Raw genomic sequence first — 19,483 nt, forward strand, 5'->3', positions numbered from 1 at the left:
TTAAATCTATGATATGATATGAGCGTATATGAAGGTAATGCCGAACACATGGTTACTTTGAACAGGCAATTGCAGACATTTCTTAAATATTTTAACTTATCTTAAACACAAGTTATACAAGATGACACCATGTTCTTATTACCAATGATGTCACATCAGACACCACTACACAGAGAGTTAGGGAAATGGATGTAGATATACACATGGACATGCTCCAAAATAATTTCATTGCCTCCGACACTTCCAATACAGTTTGTGTTTTCTGAAAAAGGGAGACCTTTAGCCAATCCCACTTTTCAGCAAGGAAGATGAGAAAGTGCAAAGATAAACAAGATGCCTTTCACCAACCAGAGAGAGCTCCATCCTCTTGCTAATCCTCTACCATTTGCCTAACAATAGATGGCCAGTCACATAACCACTTGAATATTGCCTGATTGATCCTTTACTGTTACAATCCAGTGATTCATCTTGTATATGAATCATCAGGATAGGAGGAAGAATTTGGAATAATATCCTTGATAGCTGAAAGATCAAGATCTGCAACTGGAGGCTAAATCGGGTCCCACCTTCTCTTAATTCTGTCCCTAGAGACTCATACTTTAGATTTTTAACCATCCAGTTTGTGTAGCTACCATAACTTTATGGTGAGAAAGTAGAAGACAGGGATGCAAGCAAGTGCTCCGTGGAACACAAGAAGGATACTCCTGAATGGCTTCAAGAAATCTAAGGTGATTAGTCACTTGTGCTCAGATGGAGACTTGAAACTTCTGCCTAAGAGCACTCAAACATTGTAACAAATTTCTGCAACAGCTTAGTTTTGATCCTGCTGTCTAGACCTGGCCAATTCTTTCACCTCGGTCTCTGAACTGTGGCTATTGGTAAGAAACATTGATTTAGCTTGAATTGGATAGGAACTAAGGCTCTGCTGACTGATTTCATTGAAGGCACCTCCATCAACTTTTATAAACAGGATATTACAAGAGTTGTGTGGGCCAAGACAAGCAATTCCTTCAGCAATCAAATGCTTAGATTTACAATTACAAGTCATCCAAAAGCTTCAGGATCTGCCTGATTTGTCTTTTCATAGAATAGTGACAACTGCAAGATTTGTTGGGGGTGGAGATGGAAAACCAACCCTGTTGCTTCAGAAAAGTCAAACCCACAAGAAAACTTGTTCAGCATTAAAATCTGGAACACATTGAATTTCCTCCTGTAACATGCACATTTGGGATAGGGGAACTATTTGCTTGTGGATGCTTCTCAAGCAAGACGCTAAATTTGTCAGATAAATTACGTCTCACTCACCAGCTCTCCAGAAATTCCTGTTGAATAGTCTACAACATAGGTTACACCCATAATTCTAAGCAGGAAAAGACCTCTGGGACCTATTGTACTATCCTAGATAGATTTTTTTTTAAATCTCGAAGGTTTGCTCACATTTCTGTTTCAGTTTATTTTGATCTTTTTCCTAGATTTCACACATCGTATAGAGTTGGCATTTTCCCTTTCATGTGAACAAATTATATTCCTTCCTACACAGTTTACTGTACTGTTTGAAAGTTCATTTAAAGAGAGATAGGGAAAAACAACAACTCTCAAAACCATAAAAATGAATAGAAGCAGATAAAAGTGGGCAAATGCTATTGCTTTATTATTTCGATTAAAACAGAGCATAATTGACATATAGCCATATAGGCTGTCTTGACAATAGAGTGCTTCTTATTTTTAATGGATAAATGGTCACAACATGTGAGAAACAGTCCTTCTCCATTACGCTGTTCAAAGTAGCAAATGCCACACTATAATTTAAAATTTCAGGTTTCAGCCATTGGCTATGGGAGGGCGGGTGTCAAAGCTTTAAAAGAGATGGGCATTTGTTCAGCCACAAAAATTTTAAATGCAAATATTGAGAAGAAATATTTTAGCTCTACGTCAGACCGAAAGATTAGACGCAAAAGGCTCAAGTGTAGATAATAAATATAGAGACAAAGAAATGTCAAGCTATAAAGGGTGCACTTACTCAACAATGGAGATCTAAAAGAGAAAAATGGAAAGTTTAGCTCTACATCAAGCTGAAAGAGTATTTTTAAAATACTCTTGGATGGAATAGTAATACATGTATTTAAGTGGGAAGATATATGGAGAGTGTACTCAGGCCTGTCTCGCTTATAAACGGGATGGGAAAATTGGGCTCTCCATGTGTACAGCTCCCAGCAGCCTTCTGCTCCTTCACTGCTTGGAGTTGCACTTCAGGAATATCAGTTGCCCATTTCTGATTTAAACCTCTTCCAGTTCTAGCTAAGGAAGGAACCCTTAGCTAGAAGGAAAGAATCCTGGAAAAATCTTGTGCAATACTTTTGCATTTAAGTGAGCCAAAGTAAGAGTTAATATGCTTTGTGGGTGCCATAATTCAGTTAATTATCCCAAGCAGTTAAATCAGAGGGAGTAATTTTTTACTCCTAAACAACTCCAGGTTGTCAGAGACTGAATTTTCCACAACCATCCATGTTGTTTAATACCATAGTCCAGAATTGGCCTATTTTTACTATCTTGTCTGCTAAAGGGAGGGGAGACCCTAAATTTATGAAACAGTTTTAAACAAAAACTTCATTCAGTCTTTTGAAAAACAACAATGAGCAAATGCTGACTGTCTGCAGGCTCCAAGCAAGCTACCAAGCTGCTTGCAAACATGTATCCCACAGACAATAGCAATGGTTCCCAATGAGGGGGGAAAATCTTAACATAAGTCTCCCCCACTTGAAAAGATTCATATGCAATTCTACAGGCTGACCAATATAAACAAAGAAACACTGGCACTAGGTTTAACTGGAAAAGATCATCCATCCGATGTTGAGCATAGCCACCCTTTGTTGTAAAGCACATACCACCAGCTGCATATAGACAAAATGGGGAGTTCTAGCCTGCCTATCATAAATTTCCACCAAGTTAAATTGGAATCCATACTGTTCTTAACTAAGCTGGACTGGTGTCAGTCCTATTTCATTATTTAGGCATACCCAGTACTTCAATTCATGGTTTCAACCCTAGGACCATAACTAGGATGCCAATGACATCCTGGAACCCCCAAAACACCCTGATCTTGGCCCCTTTACAGTTCTGGACAGCAAGTAGGGAGGGTGGCAAGTCATTCATTCTGTGGACATCTTGTTGGAGATGACTCTCTTCTTGATTGTCACTTTTCTCCCTCATTAGAAAAGTGTGTTTTCTCTTGGATCATTTGCAGGTTGGAGGGAACAGATTTGTTTATTGTTGTTGGAGAAGAGCAAGGGTGGGAAACTTCTCAGGGTTTCCCATGGCAGATTATTTCTTGCCTTTTGTGACCATTGTAGGAAAAGGAGAAGGGTGCAAAGAGCGGCGAGACTTTGATTTTCAGATCTTGATGGTTTGTGATCTTTTCCAATTCTTTGCCTTCTATTCTACTGCCCCGTAGTATTACCAGATCAATTATCCACACTGCCTTCCTTTCAACCACAGTTAAATCTGGTGTGTTTTGAGTTATCAACTTTTTTTTTATTGAAAAGTTTTAAAATACAATTTTCCTTTAAAAAAACCCCCCTTCCCCCTCCCTCCTCCCCCCCTACCTTCCCCCCCTACCTCCCTCCCTCCTCCCCCCCTACCTCCCCCCCTCCCCCCTCCCCCCCGACTTCCCAGAGCTGAATACAAGGTATATATATAAAAAGAAAAAAAAAAGAAAGGCAAACATAAGCAACCATGTACTAACAACTATAAATTCTAAAATCCATCACTCTCTAGCTTATATAGGATAAAACAAACCTTAGCAATATTAAATATATATAAAAAACTAAAATAAAAAAAACACTTTCTAGCTTATATAGGATAAAACAAACCTTAATAATATTAAATATACATTAAAAACAAGGAAAAAAAACCCCAAAATAGAAAGAGAAAAAAAAAACAGAAGAGAAAAAAAAAAGGAAAAAAGAATTATTCAAATACTACATAATACTTCTCAACCCTATACTTGTCCTAAATAGACTCCATCCATTTTGTCCATTCCATGATATAGCGTTCTTACAAATAATCTTTCAAATTAACCAAAATCTTCGCCACCTCAACCAAATCAGAAAACTTTAAAGTCCACTCTTCTGTAGTCGGCCGTTCCTCTTCCAGTACCACATCTATAATTATTCCAAACAATAAAAAAGATTGCGAACAAAACTTTAACCTCCATTTGGAAATCTTCTATATATTGCACCAAACTCTAATCCAAAAAAAACTCACCCTTTCCACAAAACCACCACATATAAAAAATATATTGCGTCTACACCCAGATCTTTTCCCACCTCCCATACTTGACTATGAATACGTCGTAAAAATTCCATAGACTTCTGCAAATCCTGCTATTTTCTCTTCTTAGATCGTTTTGCAGCAGCACGCGTCACCCTCTGTTCTATAGAATCATCCGACGAAGTTGTGTCTTGATGTCCTCCAACACCGTTGTCTTCTATCTGACCACCTTCGACCTCTTGATGCACTCCTTCTCCAGATCCCTTTTCAGCTTCCAGAAGTGTTAATGGCGTTGCATTTAAAACATTATTATAGAAATCACGCGCTTGCATCACAGTAACCAGATGGTACCTTTTACCTTCGTGCGTCACCATCAACCCAACTGGGATCTCCCATCTGAACCTTATATCTCGTTGCTTGAGCTCTTGCACAAGAAATGTAAAATCCTTCCTTCTCCTTAAAATCTTTGGAGGAATTTCTTTTAAGACCAAAACTTCTTGATTAGCAATCACAACTTTAGTATCATAAGCAGCTCGTATAACTTCATCTCTAGTTTCCCTTTTTGCAAAATATACCACCACATCTCTAGGCAACTTTTTCTGTCTAGCAATCCATGAATTCACACGAAACACTTTATCCATGCCTCCTTTTATTTCAGATGCTGGCTGTTTCAACACTACTTCAAAAGCCTCAGAAACCAGCTGCTTTAGATCTTCCTTGGTATTCTCCTTTAAGCCTCTAACTCTAATGGCAAACTGCATCTGGTAATATTGAGCAAGACTCAGTTCTTTTTCCACTTTATCTTCATTCTCCAATACTTTTGCTTCTAATATAGCATTCTTTTGAGTCAAATCTTCTAGCTTTTCCTCCAATTCTTCCACACAGCAAGCCACTTTACACACTGAAGACAAGATGTCTGCCTTCATCACTCTGAACTTCTGTTCCATCCTCTCCTCCATTCTCTCCTCCAATTTTTCCAATTTCTCCTCCATCTTTACAAATCTATCATTAATTGATTCCAAAATTACCTGGGTGTGCTTTTCAAGAGCATCTTGTAAGTCCTTTGATGTCAATACATCAGGAGGATGTAGCGCCTGCAGTAATGATTGTTGCACAGGAGAAGTTCCAGCACTCCGAAGAGTTTTAGGGGGTGGTTTAGCCGCCATCTTTTACCAAATGTGACGCACTTTCACTTCAGATTTATAATCCAACAAAGTCCATCAAGCTGGAGAGTAAAATATAATAATCCTCTTCACCTTTTCCTCTTGTATCGCTCTGCCTGCTCCTTTAATCCATAATCATTCCTTCAGGCAGGGGTGGTCGCAGACGCCTGGCTCTGCTCCAAGAAATCAGGAGCAGAGGCGCCGGCCAGCTGGGAGCAGCCCAGGCTACGGGGGAGTTCAATCCTTCAGCCGCCCAAGCCATAAGCTCAGGCGGCCCTGGAGAACTCTACCCCTACCTGGGAGCTCGCCCCCTCTTCTCCCGAGGAGGGGGCTTCAAATTCACCCGAACAGCTGATCGGCGCTGTTTCGGGCGAAAAAACAACAGCTGAGCCGCGGGCAGCCCAGGAAGGCTGTCTCCGTCGCCGCGGAGCCACCGGAAGTCCCTCCGAGTTATCAACTTTTGTATGGAAATCCGATATTTTTTCCTGCTCATTTTCAACTACTTTTTCAAATCTATGTTCCCATCAATTTTTTATTAGTAACACGTGATATTTTTTACAGACGTCCAATGAAATTGTTGTTGTTGTTTTTACAACAACTATTGTTGATCAAATCTGAACTCTGGGCAGCTTACTTCATAATTAAAACAATTATAAGTCATAACAAAATTAAGCCAGACAGCCCAGACTAAAAATAACCATTAAAACCGGGCATGACAGCCTCTTCTCCCAACACATACTAGTAGTAATTAGTTTTTACCTTTCTGCATAATATATTTTATTACATTCTTAGTTTTCATATGAATTGAGATGAATGAATATAGCCTTGGTGGAGCAGTGGGCTAATGCCTCCTTAAGTAACACCAGCTGCCTGCAATTAGCGCAGGTTTGAGTCCCACCAGGCTCAAGGTTGACTCAGCCTTCCATCCTTCCGAGGTAGGTAAAATGAGGACCCAGATTGTTGGGGGCAATAAGCTGACTTTGTAATAATGCCGCTTGGGGGGGGGCGAAAGCCCTAATAAGCAGGCATATATATAGAATGAAGGCTATTGCTAAGCACATTGATTGGTACTTCTTAGATTGTAAGCCGCCCTGAGTCTTCGGAGAAGGGCGGGATATAAATGGGATTAAAAATAATAATAATAATAATAATTTTCCAAAGTTTGGAGATTTCATATTTTTTTCAATGAAGATGAGTGACTTAAAATTATGGATAGACTGTAGAGAATTTAGCTCCCATGAACTGCAATGGACAGGGAAGGTTTCCTTAAGAGTAATTCAGCTGCTCTTATACTGTTCTTCAGCACTTTTGATTCCAAAACCATATACTGCAATTCTCAGAAATCTAGGAATAGGTTTGTATTGAAATTCAGGCAAGAGGGAGAGTCTGATTTTCAGAGGAAACCATTCTCATCTGATGTGGGAAAAGCAATAATCTGGGATCACTTGAAAGCATAGGTTTTTCTGGACTGAAGTTCAGCTCACTAGATGTATGAAGTGTTAGTTGAGTTACAACTATGAATACACATAGAAGCAGGAGGGTGGGAAACTGTGAATAATGAAGTCAGAGGGAAATCAAAAGCATAAAGCACAAATACTTATTAAAACTAGTCATTTACAAAACAGCATTTGGATGATAACATACACAATCCTTCTTGGATGTTGGTGGTAGTTAAGAAAGGGAGTAACTGTCTGTCTGTTTTTCTAAAGTCCTTTTTCAGCTAGGTGAGTTAGAACTGGATGTCATGAGCAACATAATTCAACTATTCTGCATTCAAATTGGCCCCTGAAAGGTTTTTGCTCCAGAAGGACTGCAAACTTGTTGTAGGCATGGTTGGCATTGCTGAGATTATCTCCCAGAGTTATCTTTATCCCAAATAACTGAAAATACCCCAGCTGTAGTTTCAAAATAATTGCTTCTTTAAATGTCAACATCAACTTTTTGGAAACTGTTTTGTATATACTAATTCAGCCTTTCTCAGACAAATATGCTCCAGATGTATTGAATTATAACTTCCACCATCTTAATCCAACAAGGTTTTCTACTAGATACAAGTAAAAATTTTTCACATGGGTCAAGCCATTCTTCACTGTGCATGTATCTCAAAGAGCTGGAGTCATAATGCCTTCTTTCTAATAACTGCTATTTCCGTTTTTGCTTTCCTATGACCATCACTATTCTAGGGAACATTTGCTGTCTTAACAACTCACCACATTTTTAAACGGGTTTTTTTCTTCATATTCTGAACAAATGTAAAAATGATTTCTGGAAAGAACAGTTTTCTTTTCTTTCTCTTTTAATTATGAAAGTGGATTCTAGTATTTGAACATTTTCACAAATATGGGTAGAATTTGCCCTTTTCAAAGATTTAGAATTAAAGGCATTGATTTGCTCCTTGTAGTTAACTAATTAGGAGTCTTTCAATTGATTTTCACGAAAGTAGTAATGGGACTTTAATCCAAATACATTGCAATTGCAAGTAGCAAAGAAGGGAGGATTTTCAAGCATTTAAAACTATCTGGATTTTATTGTGATGTTATGTACTTCTCAAGATAAAATTTTGTCGGGCATTGAAGATGGTTAAGAAAACCTACATTTCAAGTGTGAATCCAACACCCCCTCTTATAAACATAGTCTGCTTAAAAGGCTACCATCTCTCATGTCTGTCTTGAGATGCAACCAACATGCTTTATAATTATTATTATTATTACTTTAAGATGCATATATGAACCATTCTGCAGGATAAATAACAAAGCTATTCACAACACATTGCAATTACAATAAATAGAAATGACCTTGGCTCATTTTTAATTTCTGTTTTTGTTGTTGTTGTTGTTATAACAATGGAAAACAAGGCTCCTTGTTCTCTTCTCTTTCTTAGGAAGTCAGAAAGAAATCAAAAAGAAGAAAAATGTCAGGTTTGATATCCAGGTAGCTGAATGCATGAAAGCCTTCAGAGGTCCCAAGTCTATACAAAACTGAAGTATAGAGGTAGTGTAAAATACATCGCATGTATCGGAGAAAAGGAAAAATTGTATCACACACCATTTTCTTCTGGGAGAGTGAAAATACTAATGCCGTGATATTTTCACATCTAAAATATACAGAACAATTTATAAGGAAATAACATAAAAACGTTATATTCTTCTTTACAGGCTTCCTCCCTGATATAAATCATTTCAGTTGCAATCCTTGCCTGAGATTAATATCAGAAGATCTTATTTCTGAACAAGCATGTATCGGTTTGAACTTTCCAACACAATCAGAAGCAAATCTTCCTGAATTTAATGGAGTTCACTCAGAGAGTCAAATGGATATCAGATTGCAGGCTGAATATTATTCCTGGGAAGCAGAGTAGCTGCCTACAACTTATTTATATATTAATTTAGTGTGTTTCTAAACCAACATATTTCTCAACTACTCATGGCATCAGAGTTAACTTATGCTCCAGATATCTCATTCAGTGCCTGGTGCTCCCTACTAGCTGGACAACCAGTGTGTATAACAGACAAATTCATATTTCAGCGTATGTCTCTTCCAGGGCAAAATTAGGGTAATTTTACATGACCTTTTGAGCCCTTAAAGGAAAAGTAGAGCAGCATCTCAACTATCACAGCAGAAGGATCGACAGGATCTCATGCTTGTCAAAATGATTAAAGCACACCACATGCTTGCAAATTGTGTCATTTTCATGCATGGCAACACATGGGCAGAAGAGGCAGATCTTGAGCTATGTTGGCACGATGGTTTTGGTCATTGTCCCCTATACCAACAGACCTCTCTGGACCACAGATTTCCCATTCTAATGCAGAGTGTGAGGCCCATCTGCTCTTTAAAATGTAAAAATGTTATTTGAAAGATAGGGAAAAGTCACTTCTTCTTCTTCTTCTTCTTCTTCTTCTTCTTCTTCTTCTTCTTCTTCTTCTTCTTCTTCTTCTTCTTCTTCTTCTTCTCAATTTATATTGATTATAAAATGGACATTATATTGCCATGCCATGATGCTGCAAGTCACTTTGCTCCTTTTACCAGGAAATAATGTAAGACCACATTGAGAAATTTGGAACATTGCAACGATCCATAAAATATAAGTTAAACTAGACATTATGAGAAAGGTAGCAGAGGCTTGTTGCTGTTTTGGCAGATATCTTTGTGTTTACAGAAGCAATAGCACTTAGCACTTAGACTTCATACTGCTTCATAGTGCTTTAAGCCCTCTCTAAGTAGTTTACAGAGTCAGCATATTGTCCCCAACAATCTGAGACTTCATTTTACTGACCATGGAAGGATGGAAGGCTGAGTCAATCTTGAGCTAGTCAGGATCAAACTCCAGACTATGGGCAGAGTTAGCCTGCAATACTGCATTCTAACCACTGCACCAACATGGCTCCTAAGTAATGTCAGTAATGTCTACTTTGGTCCTAAGCTTTTCTTATAATTCTTCCAAATAGGACAGGTTAGTCCTCTAACACATCTTTTGAATTTGGCATTATTATAGATTAATGACACCTGGATTTGCATTTATCTTCCTGCCCTTCAAACAGAAATATTTTCATTTCAGAAAAAAACTCAATGTTTTTCATCTAATAAATAGAATTCTAATTTCTTCTGTAAAAGACCATAGCCAAGCAATGACCAATAATGATAGCTGTTAATGATATGTTGCTTCTTCTCCCCCTCCTCCTCCCCCAACAATCTGGCAAACCTTTTATCATGATTTCATTGTGATTAGGAAAACAAAATGTTGTTGTCCACAAGTAGACTGATTCTTGGAAAGGTGAGGGAGAGGGGTTTCACACTGGGTTCATTATTAACTTGGAGAGTAACTGGTCCCCAAGAGTATACTTTTTTATAAAAGTGAAATATACATGCTAGTCAGCCTGAATCAAACCTCAAATGTAATTTATTCTTGGTGCTGAAATTTTCTCACACTAATTTTTCTCTTAGAGAGCTTATTCAAACAGAAGCAAAAATGCTGTTGGAAGCAAAAAAAAATTGGAAGAGATCATTTAGATGTAGATGACACTGATGAGCTAAGTTGAAAATGGAATTATACATAATCTGAATAAATATACTCACATTTAAAATGGGATTGCAATCAAAGTGTGTGACTTATAAGAACTACTAATAAATGCTTTACATAGGAAAGAAGAGAGAATATATGCATAGTCATTATTTCAGTCACATTCTAATCCTCTTTCAAACCTAATTATACAAACCGTATTCTTTACGGTAGAAATACAAATCATTCCCCTACCCCCCCGTGAGAAAACTAAATTTATAGGCTTTTTAACAGAATGCATAATGTGCACAAGCACTTTCTGAATGCCGCAAGCATTTGTACTTAGTAAGCATGTGGTGGGGAAGACAAGATGAGCTAAATGACAGCTGCCAGGTATTCTTTTTTTCAAAATCCAGTATTGAATAGATTGCAACAAGAAAAATAAACACCTTGGAACCAAGGCAAATTTAGCATCCAGATCATGAACCAGGGGAAAACTGAGAAAGATGCACAGTATGAAATAGGAGGGAGAACCAAACAATGTCCCCCAAAAGAGATACTTACATCATTCATTGGACATCTTTCTTGACCAGCAATGATCAGCCTTCAAGGTCAGCTCTGTATTTTGGAAACAGTAGGCGTGCACACACCTGGTGGAGTTCATCTCGGAAAATGTTTCACACATGCTTTCCACATTCCTTATGCTATTCCTACTTGAATGCATTCTGCAATCTGCTAGTATTTCACCCCCAAAAGAAAATGTTTTGAAAAGTCCTAGTTGATAAACATAGTGCTCATTTGAGATTGTTTGCCTTGTCTTTAGTTAGCTGTTTGTGAAGATTGAGGGATGGATTAAAGGGAAGCAAATTGAAAGGGAAGGCTATAGATTCCTTACAGAATTGTCCGAGATGGGAAGGGAAGGTGTCTTATCTGATCAGTGATCATGCAAGGACAAAGTAACAATTCCAAATTAGACACTTTCCCAAAGAGAAAGTGTTGTCCCTACATAATCTTGTTCTGCTCTAAAGATTCTTTCACTCCCTACAACAGAGGCAGACAAAAAAAAGTCTTGTGAGGGCAGGATGCATTCATTGCCACAGAACCCATGGGGACAAGTGTCAAAACAGGCAAGACAGCAGGCTGAACACCTCCTCCAAAGGGTGGGTGTTGGATTATGATGCTGCATCTGCCATCTTGCCTGTTTCGACCCTTCCCTATTGTTGATCCAGTGTTAACCCACTATTATCCCCAGAAGCTACATCGAAATATGATACATCAGCATACAAAGCATATTGCAAGGACTGTGGAAACATACTTAAAGATAGACAGACAGACAGATAGAGATAGCATAAGTCTATATTATATGTGGAAAAAAGAATGACCCAATGGATCATGGATTGTCTAGTAATTTTTAAAAGTGGGAAGGGGTCCTGAGAGCAAAAATGTTTTTTTTAAAAAAACACCATTTTAGGGTGTTATAACAGATTGGTGAAAGCCTGCCAGAACTTCCCTCTCCTCTTGCTTCTACCAAACAAAATCAAGGTGGGCATATCTTGAGTTCCTTTTTCACCCCCTCTCCTTTTCCAGGGCTAAGCTGATGTTTACTTAGTGGTTCCTGTATTTCTTCTTCAAGGTTACTTCCATACTCTGCAGTTATATTCTACAGTAAATATTTTAATCAGGTTACTTAGCAATAGGAAAAAAATGTGAATATAAACTGCAGTATATAAGCTAGCATTTACGGTTCAGATTTCTAAGTGGTCTCCTAATATAGAATTCCAGTGATAGAAAAGGATTTTTCAAATATGAAGAGACATAGATGTTACAGACTATTTATCATTGACAAGAATGAGTATCCTTCCAAGGTTGTAATAACTTTCTTTTTCTGTCAGTCATAAAACAATACAGCATATCTTCCCATTGTCAAGCTATTAATTTTCAAAACTATTGTTCTATAACTCAGGGAAGATGGTTATTTATTTAAAAAAAACCAGAGATTTTTCCGGACCAAAATTTTTTTTGTCCCCCTGGGAGACACTATAGCTCAAACCCAGAGCATATGAAGCCATGTTGCATTATGAGCACATCTCCCAAAAATTCTACACCTGACCACCACTTCCAAAAAAGATACATAAGCACCCAGAGATACAGCACATTTCTTGTTGGATTAATTACATTTTAACTGCAGAAATGTCTCTACAGTTGCCAATGTGCATTTCAGTTCCTTGTTTCATGTTTTCTGATGCCCTCGGACATCTCATTTATTATATTTTAACAAAATTTTATAAATAATTATTATAAGACTATTTTACTAAATTCTGTAGTACTGAAGGGAATTTCCAATAAGTACAAAGGGCACTTTTCTAATCATCATCACAAAATCAAAGTCTACATTCTAAACCAGACTTTAGAATGGCATAATATTTTTGAAACATCTATTTTAGGAATGGATAGAAGAATATCATGGCAGAACACTCATATTTTAAATATGAAATTTATCCCTAATACTTACTATGAGTAATGCATTGATTAGGGCCGTGCAAAACTATTTTTGCTCCATTGATAATCCTAGAAGTGTTTCCATACTTATTTACAAGCTCAAACAACTTGAGGAAATTCTCAGAAGACCCTCAAAGCCTTTGAGAGACAGAAAGTTGGAGCAGCAGGTTCAGAGAAGCCCTTCACAAAGACCCCTTTTGACATACTATCAATCAAGGCCCTTTGCTGTTTCTAACCATGACATATTGGAATTTGAGGTAATCATCTGAAATGCATTTCTAGATATTTCTAACCCAAGACAAAGGGCTGTCTTTGAACACAACAGAAACACTACTCAAAGGTATCAGTTTATACTTAGACCAATTAAATGCCTATAAAACTCATCTTATGAAACAAAATACATATACAGACACCTATACACAACTTTTTTATTTACAAAACAAACCCTGACTGCCAAGGCATTCACCAGCAATAGGTCCCCTAGTTAGAAAGCCCTACTTCTCATCCCCACCAACCTATTTTCATTAATAAATCAGTGGGAATTTCTATAAGTGGCTTTACAGTATAGCCAGGCTGAGAATTTATGGAGAAAAGCAGAGTCTTTGTCACCACATTTTAGGAGATGTTTCAGTCTCCTACCTGGTCTTCCAGATGGAATACAATCCTATTTCCCATCCCCTACGTATTTAAATTGTTAATCATTTAAATTGTATTCCTTTCACAATACCTCCATTCTATTCAGGACCAATTGTTCAGCCTATCTATCCCAGAATTACTTCCAAGTACTCTAACATGTCTATTACCTGCCTGGAAACAATAGAGTAGGAAGAGCTGAATATTATCCATGTAAATAATGACACTTCATGCCCCATTTCCTGATAATTTCCTGCAGAGATTTCTATTGTACACAGAAGATATTAAAAAGCATGTAAGCCAGCCTAGAATCATCTGGCACACCCAGAGATCCTGCCAGACACCTGCAATTACTTTTTCAGTGCCAGGAAAAGAACCATTTCTTCAGCCAGGCCTTTTAACATCTCGAAACTTTTTAACCCCGGGTGTCCATTTTTTACTGTATGTTAAACTGAAGCTCATTCTTATTTTAGTTTCTGTCTGACAGTCTTTGGTTCTTTTATTTTTCCCAAGGATAAAGGAATTTGACTTGCCTCAGGTTCTACCCTGCCTTTTGCTGATGTTTGTTGCTGTTGTAATTGTGGTTGTTATTTATATTTATTTATTTATGTTGCATACACTGTGCATTCCTTTACGTATGGAAAGTACATAATGAGTTTTCATTCTGGTAAACTGACCATCAAAACTAGATAAGAATGTCAGTATCATAGGGGCCAGATCTTGGTGTCATTAATTTTATTATTAGTGTTCTGCATTACTGTAGTTGAAGAGGTGTTATGAAGGTTAAAAAAAATCCAAGTGAAACTAAATCAGGAAGGAATGTGTGGAAACCACCTACATGTGGAACATAGTCCCTGCCAGATTGATTCCGGACTGTTGAGATGCTTAGAGAAACAACATACCAAAAGTGAATATGACAGAATTAATATAGCAAATCAAATTCCAAATTCCTCTGCTGGACACTAGAAATTGTTGATGTTAAATGAACAGTGCAAAGTCTCTTTGCCCCAGACTACCATAGTATATACATAGGATGTGAAAGAGAATGTATACCAATAATATTTATGTTACTGCACTATACCCATGGATTACTGTGCTGATCCAATACTATAAATAATAATTGAGAAATTCACTTAACTAGATTGAAACACAAGCCTTTTGTTTTATTCTTTAACATCTAAGTTGGGGGTCTACTTATTCTACTTTTATCTGTTAGAAAGCAAATTTGAATGTTTAAGAAATCAAGAAATGCTATTGATACATTTTGCTTAGATGACTTCTGAAAATAATGTACACATCTGTCACTCTAAATAAATTTGGGGACATAGTAAATAACAATACTATGGACACAAAAATAGAATCCTCATGCTTGCAATTATCCTTAAAAGCAGTGAAATTTCTATTCAACCCAGCAGTTGTCTTCACAAAAGTGAGTATTATCCTGTTGGTTTTTTTCAGAGCTGTTGGTGGCAATTCATTGTGGGTTGAAAAAAACCTCCTTGTCCTAGAACCATCCAAGTATTTATATTTTACAAAGAATCATGATTTTCCTGAGTTCATCTCTTCCACAAATACTTAGAATAATAAATCAATTAATTAATGTATCTGTAAAATCTTTTGAATTTAGAATGTTTCATTGCCCTGGCACTGTTCTCATCATACAAAAGTGAGACTTCTGGAAAGCTGGAACAACATAGAATAATTTTGGTTACACTAATGTTTCCTCATCTGTGCTCTGGAGTTTCACTACAGCAGTTGACACAGATGCCAGAATTAAAATATTATTTAAAAAAATAAAGTAACCAAAATATTGGGATATTGCCAAATCTCTTAAGTTTTGGAATTCTTGTCTAGAATTCAGGTAGAAACATCAATTCTACATGCATTTAAATATTTCATTTTAAAATGAATTTATATTTGTCCTGCAGATTTCATCTTTGAGCAGAGGTGTCAAACTCACAACGTGACATGTTGTGATGTATCATGACTTTTTCCCCATTGCCGGAGTTGAGGTGGGCCTGGTTTTGGCATGACACATCCAGCCTGCGGGCCAGCAGTTTGACATCCCTGTCTTAGAGGTTCACATATGCTATGGCATCTACAAGATTGCTAATTCTTTATTTTGTGATGGTTTTCCAAAGTTTTTAGATATGAAACGGAGGTCTGCATAAAAAAAGAGTTGGAAGTGCTGGCATATATTCTATGCACATACGGTTGTATGATTAGAGCACTATAAATGCATGATCAGAGAATATGTTTTTCATATTTTCCTCATGTAAAAGAAGGGGTAGGGGAAGGAAGGAAGGAAGGAAGGAAGGAAGGAAGGAAGGAAGGAAGGAAGGAAGGAAGGAAGGAAGGAAGGAAGGAAGGAAGGAGTATTAATTAAGAGATTAAATGAAATGAAATTCTTTTCTCCTGTACAACAGTCCTTCTTCTGAAGCTGAAATCTGTACTGAAAGGCAGTAGGAATTATTCCCTCATTTCAGAAGAGAAGAAATATCTGTCACATTCAATTCCACTGGCAATTGTTAAAACACAATGAAATAAGCCTTATAATTTCTACTTCTTTTTGATATCCTTTGCCTTCCAAATGTCGCAGGACTTTGAACTCCAGATTTCTCACCTATAATGATAATATATCTGGAAGACAAGCTATGTAAATCTCCATTTCCTATAACAACCTATTTTAAAATCATTAACTGCAAAACTGCAAACAAAATTAGAAGGTGCTACTTAACTGATAGACTTCACCAAAAGAGAGACATAAAAGAGGACAAATTTATAATAGGATGTACTATAAGATGATAGTTAGTAAAATTATAGAAATTTAGAAGAAAAACAATGTCCAGAAATATCACTGCTAAGCTCTCCTTTAAACATGTTTATGCTATAGTTAATAATTATAAGAAAAATACAATTACATATGTGCAATTCAGATTCATATATTTCTGATTTTAGTTCTTTGACCAATTAATTTTTCACTTAGAAGCCATGTTAGATGATTAAATTTACCTTGCTGCATGGTTTATATCTATATCTGCATATTATATAATTGTATTTATATGTATATGTACATAGCATGCAGCAAGGTAAATACACACACATATAAAATTCCAATTATATATGGAAGTCATTCTTGCTTGAATTTGGTCAGACTGACTTAAGTCACAGCAAGAATTACTTGGTGAAGGCCAGATATTGTTGGAAGAATAAAAACTGACCTCAAAACTGAGTTAGGGCTTAAAAGAAAAATGACCAAATGTGAAATCCTCTTATAGAATCAAAATCACCTATTAAGGTGTATATATAAATTGTTATTTAGATATGACATAGATACATAACAAATCAAACATTGTATGATAAAATGAATGCAAAACTTCACAGAACAGTCACAATACATGGGAAGAACTATGGAACAAATTTACAAAATTTATCTCAAGTGACAGCTTAAATGATTTTAAAATAGATATAAAATGTTTTATAGATGGTATACAACTCCTTCAATAATTGCCAAGATAGACAAATCATATAGTAGCAAATGCTGGAAATACAGAAGGAATATTTTACCATATGGGCATGTAAAAAAATAATCTCAAAAATACTGGAAAGAAATACACAATGGAGAAAAATTTGAATTAAAAGCACTTTTTTATTTTGGAAAAATTCCAAAACATATCCACAAATATGATCCAAGGTATACTGTATGTTCAGTGTAACAAGCACAACTTTGGAAAAGCAATTGTTATTAACAATATTGTATCAGACCCAGAACTTAAAATTTAAGAATATGCAGCATTGGAAAAATTGCAGCATGTATTCATAAATCTGACCAAATTCAAGCAAGAATGACTTCCATATATAATTGGAATTTTATATGTGTGTGTATTTACCTTGCTGCATGCTATGTACATATACATATACATATATATACAATTATATAATATGCAGATATAGATATAAACCATGCAGCAAGGTAAATTCAATCATCTAACATATGGCTTCTAAGTGAAAAATTAATTGGTCAAAGAACTAAAATCAGAAATATATGAAAATGTTAAGTAATCATAAATATTGTATATCAATTGGAGTATAATGAGGGTGTAATGTACTGGGCCTTGTTTTGCTGAGTGTACCGCGTGGGTTTTGAATGCTGGAGGGTTGCTTAAGCAAGGAGCTAGCTAACAGCTCCCAGCTCCTCAGACAACCCGTCTCCAGAGCTGCCATTGGCAATAGGTTGCTTTAAACCTATTGGCCACCACCTAGAGGCCAGGGTATAAATAGCTGCATTTGCAGCCCTGTTTCTCAGTTCGGTTCCTGCAAGCAAATAAAGAATGTTCCTGACTGAACTCACTTGGCTCATCTCTTCAATCAAGCAACGAACCCAGTTCACAACACTGGCAACGAAGGTGGGATCCTGCTCCTCCTGAAGAGATGAGAGTCACTAGAGGTGAGGCCTGCAAGCGCCTGATGGAAAAGCGATTCCCCCGCCCTACAGTCGGCCTAGCACAGTCATGCTAGCGACCACGAGCCCTGTGAATCAGTTCCTGGGCATACGGAGGACCAGGACAAGAAGATGACAAGCCTAGCTGAGAAGACTTCCCCGAGATGGCAAAGGTCAGAAAGCTGGAAGAATTTGATGTAACTCACACAGAACGATGGTCTTCGTACATCTCCAGGGTCGAGAACTATCTCCGCACCAATCAGGTTGCCGAAGACGGCCTGAAGGCCGCAATGCTCCTGTGCATTTGCAGCCCAGCAACATTTGACATTGCAGAGAGTTTGTTCGCTCCAACACAGCTAGAGTCCATAACATTCACGGACTTGAAGAAACAGCTTGGTGACCATTTCCAGCACAAGCTTTCAGTAATAGTTTGGTGGCACACATTCGAACAGAGGGTTCAGCAGCCGGGTGAAACAGTTTCTGAATTCATCGCGGCCTTGAGGCAGGCTGCACACCTGTGCCAATTCACTGACGTAGAAGAGAGGCTGCGAGACCGGCTCATCTGTGGCCTCCGAAACCGAGAGCTGCAATAGAAGCTCTTTGCCAAAGAGACTTTATCGTTCCCAGACACATTGAAGGAGATCATGGAGGACGAAGCAGCCGGTGGGGCCGTGAAAGCCATGCGACCCGCCAAAAGTACACAGCATGAGGAGGCTGTCCACCATGACTATGCTGCACAAGCTGAAGACTCTGACAGCAGCCAAGAAGTGGACAAGCTTCAACGGCACGATGGCCAGCAACGCTGCAGTGACAATCAACGTGGGACAACGTACAAGGCAGGTCCCTTCCTTAGGTGCCCAGGTTGTGGTGGCTGCCACCAACGCTCGGACTGCAGGTTCTGGACAGCCACGTGCCAGGCCTGTGGAAAGACCAGACACATCACGTCAGTCTGTAGAGGTCAACAGAGGGACCACCAAACAAACAGCCAATCGGACATTCTGATCACGAGAGGTACCGGGGCCCCAGGACAACTTAGCATAGGGTTTCACTCCAGCCGCAGGAACGTTTGCCGCACGGGAGCCCGTTGTCCCATTAAGCCAAAATTTTGACTTCAGGTCAAGCTGCAAGGGGTCCCTTGCAAGATGGAACTGGACACTGGGTCAGCCGTGTCCATCATTTCACTCGATACATTCTGGTTTGTTTGCAACTGCAACAAGAGGTGGGCCAAGCTTAGGCCATCTGACATTATTCTGACTGATTTTCAAAATGCTAGAGTTGCAGTCAAGGGCAAGGCCACATTGGTTGTCAAATTCAAGGGGTTTTCTGGGCCTCTGGATGTTATTGTAGTAGAGGGTCAGTGGACAAGCCTGATAGGACTTGATTGGTTTGATGCACTAGGCATCCAAGTCACCGGAATCAAGTGGACACAAGCTGCAAATTTAGCATCAGTATGCGAGAAGTTCGCAGAAGTTTTTGACA

This window comes from Vipera ursinii, assembly GCF_947247035.1.
Source record: "Vipera ursinii genome assembly, chromosome: 1".
NCBI lineage: Eukaryota > Metazoa > Chordata > Lepidosauria > Squamata > Viperidae > Vipera > Vipera ursinii.